Here is a 7,465-nt window from a genome sequence, read left to right as displayed (position 1 = left end):
CCACAGCACCACACATGTGAAACAACAACACAGAAGAAAGAGAAAATAACGAGTGTGGAGGGAGAAGACGTGCAGGGAATTGTCAATAAAAGGGACGCCGGAAGCAGAACACCGTTGTCTGTAAATGTTACAAAGAATTCAATGTGAGTTTCAATTCATGTTAACCTAAATTGACAATGTTTTAACACGTCTTCCATATTAATAACGTTACTGTTACAAGCCCGCAGTCTGTGTACCGGGACATTACACACCAATTTCACAAATGCGGACGTCTGCAACGTTACTTTGCGGAATGCGGGGTAGCTCATTGACTGAATCACCTAACGACGTTAACGATAAACAACCCTGAAATAGATGTTACCAAATGTGTTTGGTTTGAGAAGGCTGGCAACGCTAGGCTATGTCATCAAAATAAAACCTCACCATGTTTGTAAATTACTGCTTGCAATCAGATGTACAGTATGTCTGTGTATGTCTGACAGTGTTAGGCCGTGGCCCCACTGATTCATCAGAAAATGGACAGAATTATAAAACGGATAGATGTATGTCCGTTGCATGTACAAGTAACCTACTTGTACAGCAGGTGGAACTGATGATGTCCACAGCTCAGGAACAGAAAGCCTGCAGCACCAGAACTCTCTGTTCCTGAACTGCAGGCACCATCAGTTCCGGTGGGTCCCTCGACAATTCATCCTTGACCCTTCCCACACCAGTTTGGACCGTCTTCGGGAGTTCAATGAGTTCGGCCGGGGACCAGGTGACACCCGTAGAGAGGGGGGGGTACTGTTAGATGTCGCTGATGATGTCAGTGCTGTTGTCAATGATGACTATGTCACCAAGGATGTCAACAGTGATGTCATAATTTATGATAATGTCATCATTGATCATTTCACCGGTGAGGTCACTCTTGACATGATGTCACTGTTGAAGGTTATCATGCCACAGTGATGACGTCATAATTGATGTCAATGATTTCACTGATGATGTAGTGATTTCACTTATGATGTGATACTGTAATGTGATGTCACGTTCCATGGCTATAAGAGTCAGCTCTGCCAGCTTCACACGGTTAGATAGATTCAGCCAAAGGCCAGTCTACGTCTACTTGCTGTGAAGCTATTGGAGCTTTGGATAATATCGTTTGTCAGTAAATAGTTCAGGAGGAAACGTTCCTGTCGTCACTGTGTGAACTGTAAAATGTCTAAAGTCCAGAAGCTGAGAGCTGTTAAGCAGTGCCTAACTCCTGCTGTTGAAGACATATTTGGTCTGTTTGAAAGAAAGAGAGCAGAGCAGAGTACGAGGAGGAAGTTACTCCTTCAGAAGAGATCGACCGACAACGAAAACTGATGGACGCTGTGCGGTTACACAGAGAAGCCTTGCCTTCAGACCTTCAGCAGCTGTTGGTCAATAAAGAAGAAGCTCCCGCTGAACAGCAGGAGTGGAGCCCCAGTCTGGACCAGGAGGACCCAGAACCCCCACACATTAAAGAGGAACAGGAGGAACTCTGGACCAGTCAGGAAGGAGAACAGCTTCAAGGGCTGGAGGAGGCCCATATCACCAAGTTCCCATTCACTGCTCTCCCTGTGAAGAGTGAAGATGAGGAAGAAAAACCTAAGTCCTCACAGCTTCATCAAAGCCAAACTGAGGAGAACAGAGAGGTAGAACATCTAGCCAGCAGCTCAACCGAACTGATGAAAACAGAAGCTGGTGGAGAGGACTGTGGAGTATCAGAACCAGTCAGGAACTTAGATCCAGCAAGTCGTTTACCACCAGCTAGTGATGACAAGACTCCAGACTCTTCTGAACATGAGACTGACGACAGTAATGAAGAATGGATCGAAACTAGTGAACCTCAGTCAGGTTTAGACTCACAGACAAACAGTGAAGTTCTTGAGAAGAAACACTTGAGTTGCTCAGTCTGTGGTAAAGGTTTTGGTAAGAGAGGACACATAAAGAGACACATGATAGTCCACACAGGAGAGAAAGCATTTCTTTGCTCAGTCTGTGGTAAAGGTTTTGGTGTTAAAAGAGACTTGAACAGACACATGATAGTCCACACAGGAGATAAAGCATTTCTTTGCTCAGTCTGTGGTAAAGGTTTTGGTGTTAAAAGAGACTTGAACAGACACATGATAGTCCACACAGGAGAGAAAGCATTTCTTTGCTCAGTCTGTGGTAAAGGTTTTGGTGTTAAAAGAGACTTGAACAGACACATGATAGTCCACACAAGAGAGAAAGCATTTCTTTGCTCAGTCTGTGGTAAAGGTTTTGGTGTTAAAAGAGACTTGAACAGACACATGATAGTCCACACAGGAGATAAAGCATTTCTTTGCTCAGTCTGTGGTAAAGGTTTTGGTTTTAAAAGAGACTTGAACAGACACATGATAGTCCACACAGGAGAGAAAGCATTTCTTTGCTCAGTCTGTGGTAAAGGTTTTGGTGTTAAAAGAGAGTTGAACAGACACATGCTAGTCCACACAGGAGAGAAACCATTTCTTTGCTCAGTCTGTGGTAAAGGTTTTGGTCAAAAAACACACTTGGAGAGACACATGCTAGTCCACACAGGAGAGAAACCATTTCTTTGCTCAGTCTGTGGTAAAGGTTTTCGTGATAAAAGAGACTTGAACAGACACATGCTAGTCCACACAGGAGAGCAACCATGTATTTGCTCAGTCTGTGGTAAAGATTTTGGTCGAGAAACATCCTTGAAGAGACACATGATAGTCCACACAGGTGAGAAACAATTTATTTGCTCAGTCTGTGGTAAAGGTTTTGGTGATAAAAGAGACTTGAACAGACACATGCTAGTCCACACAGGAGAGAAACCATTTCTTTGCTCAGTCTGTGGTAAAGGTTTTGGTCAAGAAACATCCTTGAAGATACACACGATAGTCCACACAGGAGAGAAACCATATATTTGCTCAGCCTGCGGTCAAAGTTTTGGTCATAAAACAAGCTTGAAGAGACACATGATAATCCACACAGGAGAGTAAATATTTAATTGCTCTTTGTGGAAATGCGTAAGCATTTTTTTTTTTTTTTTCTGTGATGTGAAATCAAGTGTAAATCAAGTGAAATGTGAGTATGTTGTCCTCCTTGACTTTGAAAACTAAGATGTGCTACCCCTTTCAGCCTTTTTTTGGGGTTTGGCACTCCACTGAGAAACCCATTGTTGAAGCGCAACCTTCTTTTTCTACACAATATTTAATTGCTATCTGTGGGGGATGGGGATTTGAGTGTTTATGTATGATAGTGTATATATTTGTGCTTTGTTGTGTTATCCTGTGTATCCATTTCAATCATGAGAGACCAGAGGGTAAGGTTAATCAGCAAGCTTTATTAAAGTATGGCATGACGATAGGATTCATGGCCTGAAGCGGTATGGCATTAATTCTGATGGCGTGGCAGCATGGCAACTGATTCTTTGGCGTAGTGACTCCGTGGCAGGATGCCTCTCTTCTTGAGGCGGGAGGGCATCTGCTCGGAGAACCCCCCAAAAGAGAGAAACCTGAAAGGCCAACCGGTCTGCTCGCCTCGCGATGCAGCGGGCGCTGGGCGGAAGGCGACGCTTGTCGCCGGCCGGTTGGCTCGGCAGCACGGTGACTTACGGCATAATTCGGCGTTGGCATAGTTCGGCGTTGAACCCCCCCCCAAATTGACTGACTACAGGCTGCTCGGCACCTAGAACACTTGCGGGCTGCTCGGCACCCAGAACACTTCGAGTCGTCTGCTGAGGTCTTGCTGGATTGGTTATGTGACTACAGGCTGCTCGGCACCTGGAACACTTGCAGGCTGCTCGGCACCTAGAACACTTCGAGTCGTCTATTGAGGTCTGAATTAGTGAAGCTGCCTCAGTGTTGAGATTTGGGTGGAGCCCCCTCGGTTTTGAGATTTGGATTGAGCCCCCCCCCTGACTACAGGCTGCTCGGCACCTGGAACACTTGCAGGCTGCTCGGCACCTAGAACACTTTGAGTAGTCCAGGGGTCTGGATTAGTGGGGAGACTACGGGCTGCTCGGCACCCGGAACACTTGCAGGCTGCTCGGCACCCTAGAACACTTTGAGTAGTCTGCTGGGGTCTGAATTAGTGGTGTGACTACAGGCTGCTCGGCACCTAGAACACTTGCAGGCTGCTCGGCACCTAGAACACTTCGAGTAGTCTACCGTGGTCGGAATTAGTGATTTGTTGCGGGCTGTTCAACGCCAAGCACTTGCAGGCTGCTCGACACCTGGAACGCTTAATCAATTAGATCGACGAATTAGTGACGCTGCCTCAGTGTTGAGATTTGGATTGAGCCCCCTCGGTTTTGATATTTGGATTGAGCCCCCCCCCCTGACTACAGGCTGCTCGGCACCTGGAACACTTGCAGGCTGCTCAGCACCTAGAACACTTCGAGTAGTCCAGTGGGGTCTGAATTAGTGGGGAGACTACGGGCTGCTCGACACCCGGAACACTTGCGGGCTGCTCGGCACCCAGAACGCTTAATCAATTCGATCGACACCGATTCGGGGAGTCCACCACCAATGAAATGCGAAGTAACGGCTATTGCGAGGAATGCAGGAATGGATGCCATGTGCTTACCGTGTGACGCCTGGGGGAGGAGAGATCTTTGGGCAGACAATATGGCGGCCTGCTCTGGTCGGACGTAGGCCGCGTGGGCTGACGAGGACCAGCGGCGCCGCCTACAGCAGGCGCTGGGTGATCGACCAATCCGGCGCGCTTCGGCGCGGTGACTTAGCAAAACCCCCCGAGATGGACAGGTGCTAGCCATGTGTTTGTGAGCGGTAATGTGCTCGCTTTCCGTGCTGTTCTGGGACGGTTTGTTTACAGTTTTATGCGTCGACTAGCCAGTCGGAGCATGGAGTTATTATGGCACTAGCGGGTGCCTGCGCGAAGTGAGCAAATTTATGATGCACTTCTGGAAGCACTGCAATAGCTGCTTGTATGTGTTTTAGATCTATTTGTTGCGTGGTTTTATTTTATTTTAATTCTTTCTTATTGTGCTGTCTGTGTTTGTGTACGTATTTTATGTGGACCCGAGTCTGGAATAAAGTTTATGTATATGACTTTAGCGCCCCCTTGCGTTATAACTTCGGGGAGAGCGCTGGAAGGGAACACTTGTTCCGCGCCCCTGCCGACTTACTGCGGGGCATTGCTACTGCTGGACGGTGACTTTAGACTCGCCCCTGCGCAACGAGCGACTTGCGGCGGCTTTACTGCTGGCGCTATAATTTCGGGGAGACCACACTTGTTCCACCGACTTACTTCGGAGCATTGCTACTGCTGCGCTATGACTTTAGACTCGCCCCTGCGCAACGAGCGACTTACGGCGGCTTACTGCTGGCGCTATAATTTCGGGGAGACCAGCACCAATGAAATGCGATGAAAGGGTGCTACTGCGCGGGTTTGCCTTTGCCATGCTGCTTAAGGCGGTTGCGTTTTTGGAACGTCCGTTTGGAGACGATGGATTTGGTTCCGGCTTCGTCACCGGCCATGACTCCGCATTCAGCTTAATCAGAGACGTGACTTGATTTCGGCCTAGACAGTGGCACTGGGTTTGATTTCCGGTTTCGTCGACAGCGAGACTAAGCATTCAGCTTGTAGTCGGAGACAATGAATTTAATTTCTAGCCCCCTCAGCCGTGTTGTGTTGCGAGGATCAGAACTTTTGAGGCGGAGGACACCCCTTGCGCGGCGGCTGATGTGGCCGCGCCGATCCTGAAGGAGTGGCCGGAATAGTGCTCCGCTGGGAGGTCGCACATCTGGAGGGTCCGCTTGAGGTGAAGAGTGAACCAGGTTCTTGTCATGAGATGGTGGGGTGAGATGAAGGCGCCGTCGTAGGCTCTGGCTGTGGAGCTGGCCAGCCCCCCCCCCTGATGTAGGACTGAGCAGCGTGGAGTAGCTGGGTGAGGCGGGGATCGTGAGGGAGTGCCGGGGGCCTAGGACGTGGGTCCGGACTCATGAGAGGGTGAGGGCCGAGAACGGGGGAAGCGGCATTGGAGACGGGTCGGCTGCCGGATGGAGGTTTCGGAATGCGTCAGTACGATGAACACGGCCAACCACTGTCCAATGCAGCAATTAACATAATGGCTGTCTCCTTAGGTTTAGTGCTCATGGCCTGTTGAGCCGAGATGTCATTGACCGAATATGACATTTGAATGGCGCAGAAGACCAATGTCCCATTGCTTTGGGAATAGATGCTGAGACGTCTCAGCTGCAGAGGTAGACGTGCCAGTGCAGGAGTGAAGAGAGCAGCTGACAAGGGAGTCCTTATCATTTGCAGCGGAGACGGCGGCGGGAGGTCGCCTTCCCTTCGAACTCAAGTCAGGAACAGAGTTAGTCCTGCCCCACGTCAGGATCTCATGCGGTATGGATCTTAGAGGATAGACAGATCAAGTATTAGTTTGAGAGATAACAGTTGAGCCTTTAGCGTCCCTGTCTGTTTAAAATGAAGTGAATAAGAAATTACGGTAGTATTTTGTCACTGGTTGGGACAGCAATGGAATATTTAATTATGTCGAATAAAATCAACCCCCCAAACATATGCTTAGGCAATCGTCCTTACGAGAACTTGGCTGAAGCTGAGAGATTAGTGAACTCGATAATCCTCAAATATTTCTCACCAAAGGTTTTTTTTTTTTTTTTTTTTTAATAATAATATAAAGTACCAACCAAATTTTACGGACTCAAGACTATATCGACACATCTTAATTGTTACTGTAAATTCAATGTGAAAATAAAGCTTATCCCTTATACCCGCAGCAATGATGCAAGTCCTTACTTTATATTTTACCATCTGCTTCATATTACTTTGATTAAATGGTTTGATCAGAATTATTTAATGCTTACTAATTTCCCGAATACATAACGAGGCACTTTATCCATCTATCTATCCTTTTATAGGCAGAAGTTATTTTCAAAGTTTCATTTGAAAAACAATTTATGAAAATCAAGCACTTCCGATAAGTATATTGATAAAGCATATTCCTGAACGTGATGGTTAAGATCAAGCATTTCCAACTTAATCGCTGAAATTGAGCTGTGCACCACCCACTGAGTGATTTGCATTGATGTAGTTACAATAGAACGCCACCAGAGTGCACCGGGGCTCAGCTAGAGGCACAAGATAATATAGCAGAATGAGAGTTAGGCTACATCATGCCAGCGTGGTGAAGAATACCTGCCAGTAAACATCGGTGATATTGCCGAAATCAATCTGTTAGCAAACAGATCGACATGCCAACATAGTAGCTTATCCACCAGGCTACATGAAATGATGATATATGCTTGATTGAATACTCAACTTTAGGACAACGCAGGCAACTCCATTTCCCAGCGTCCTTGTCGGTGAGGTGACGTCACTCAGGAGGGCCCCCGCACGCCTGACGTTGATGCTAGCTAACGTTAGCTGCTAGCAGCAGTAGCCGACAGCCCTGGCTTGGCTTTAATGAAGAAACTCAGCGATG

Source organism: Poromitra crassiceps, assembly GCF_964638095.1.
Source record: "Poromitra crassiceps genome assembly, chromosome: 20".
Taxonomy (NCBI): domain Eukaryota; kingdom Metazoa; phylum Chordata; class Actinopteri; order Beryciformes; family Melamphaidae; genus Poromitra; species Poromitra crassiceps.
The sequence above is the reverse complement of the archived record's forward strand: the minus strand, read 5'-3'. Positions refer to the sequence as shown.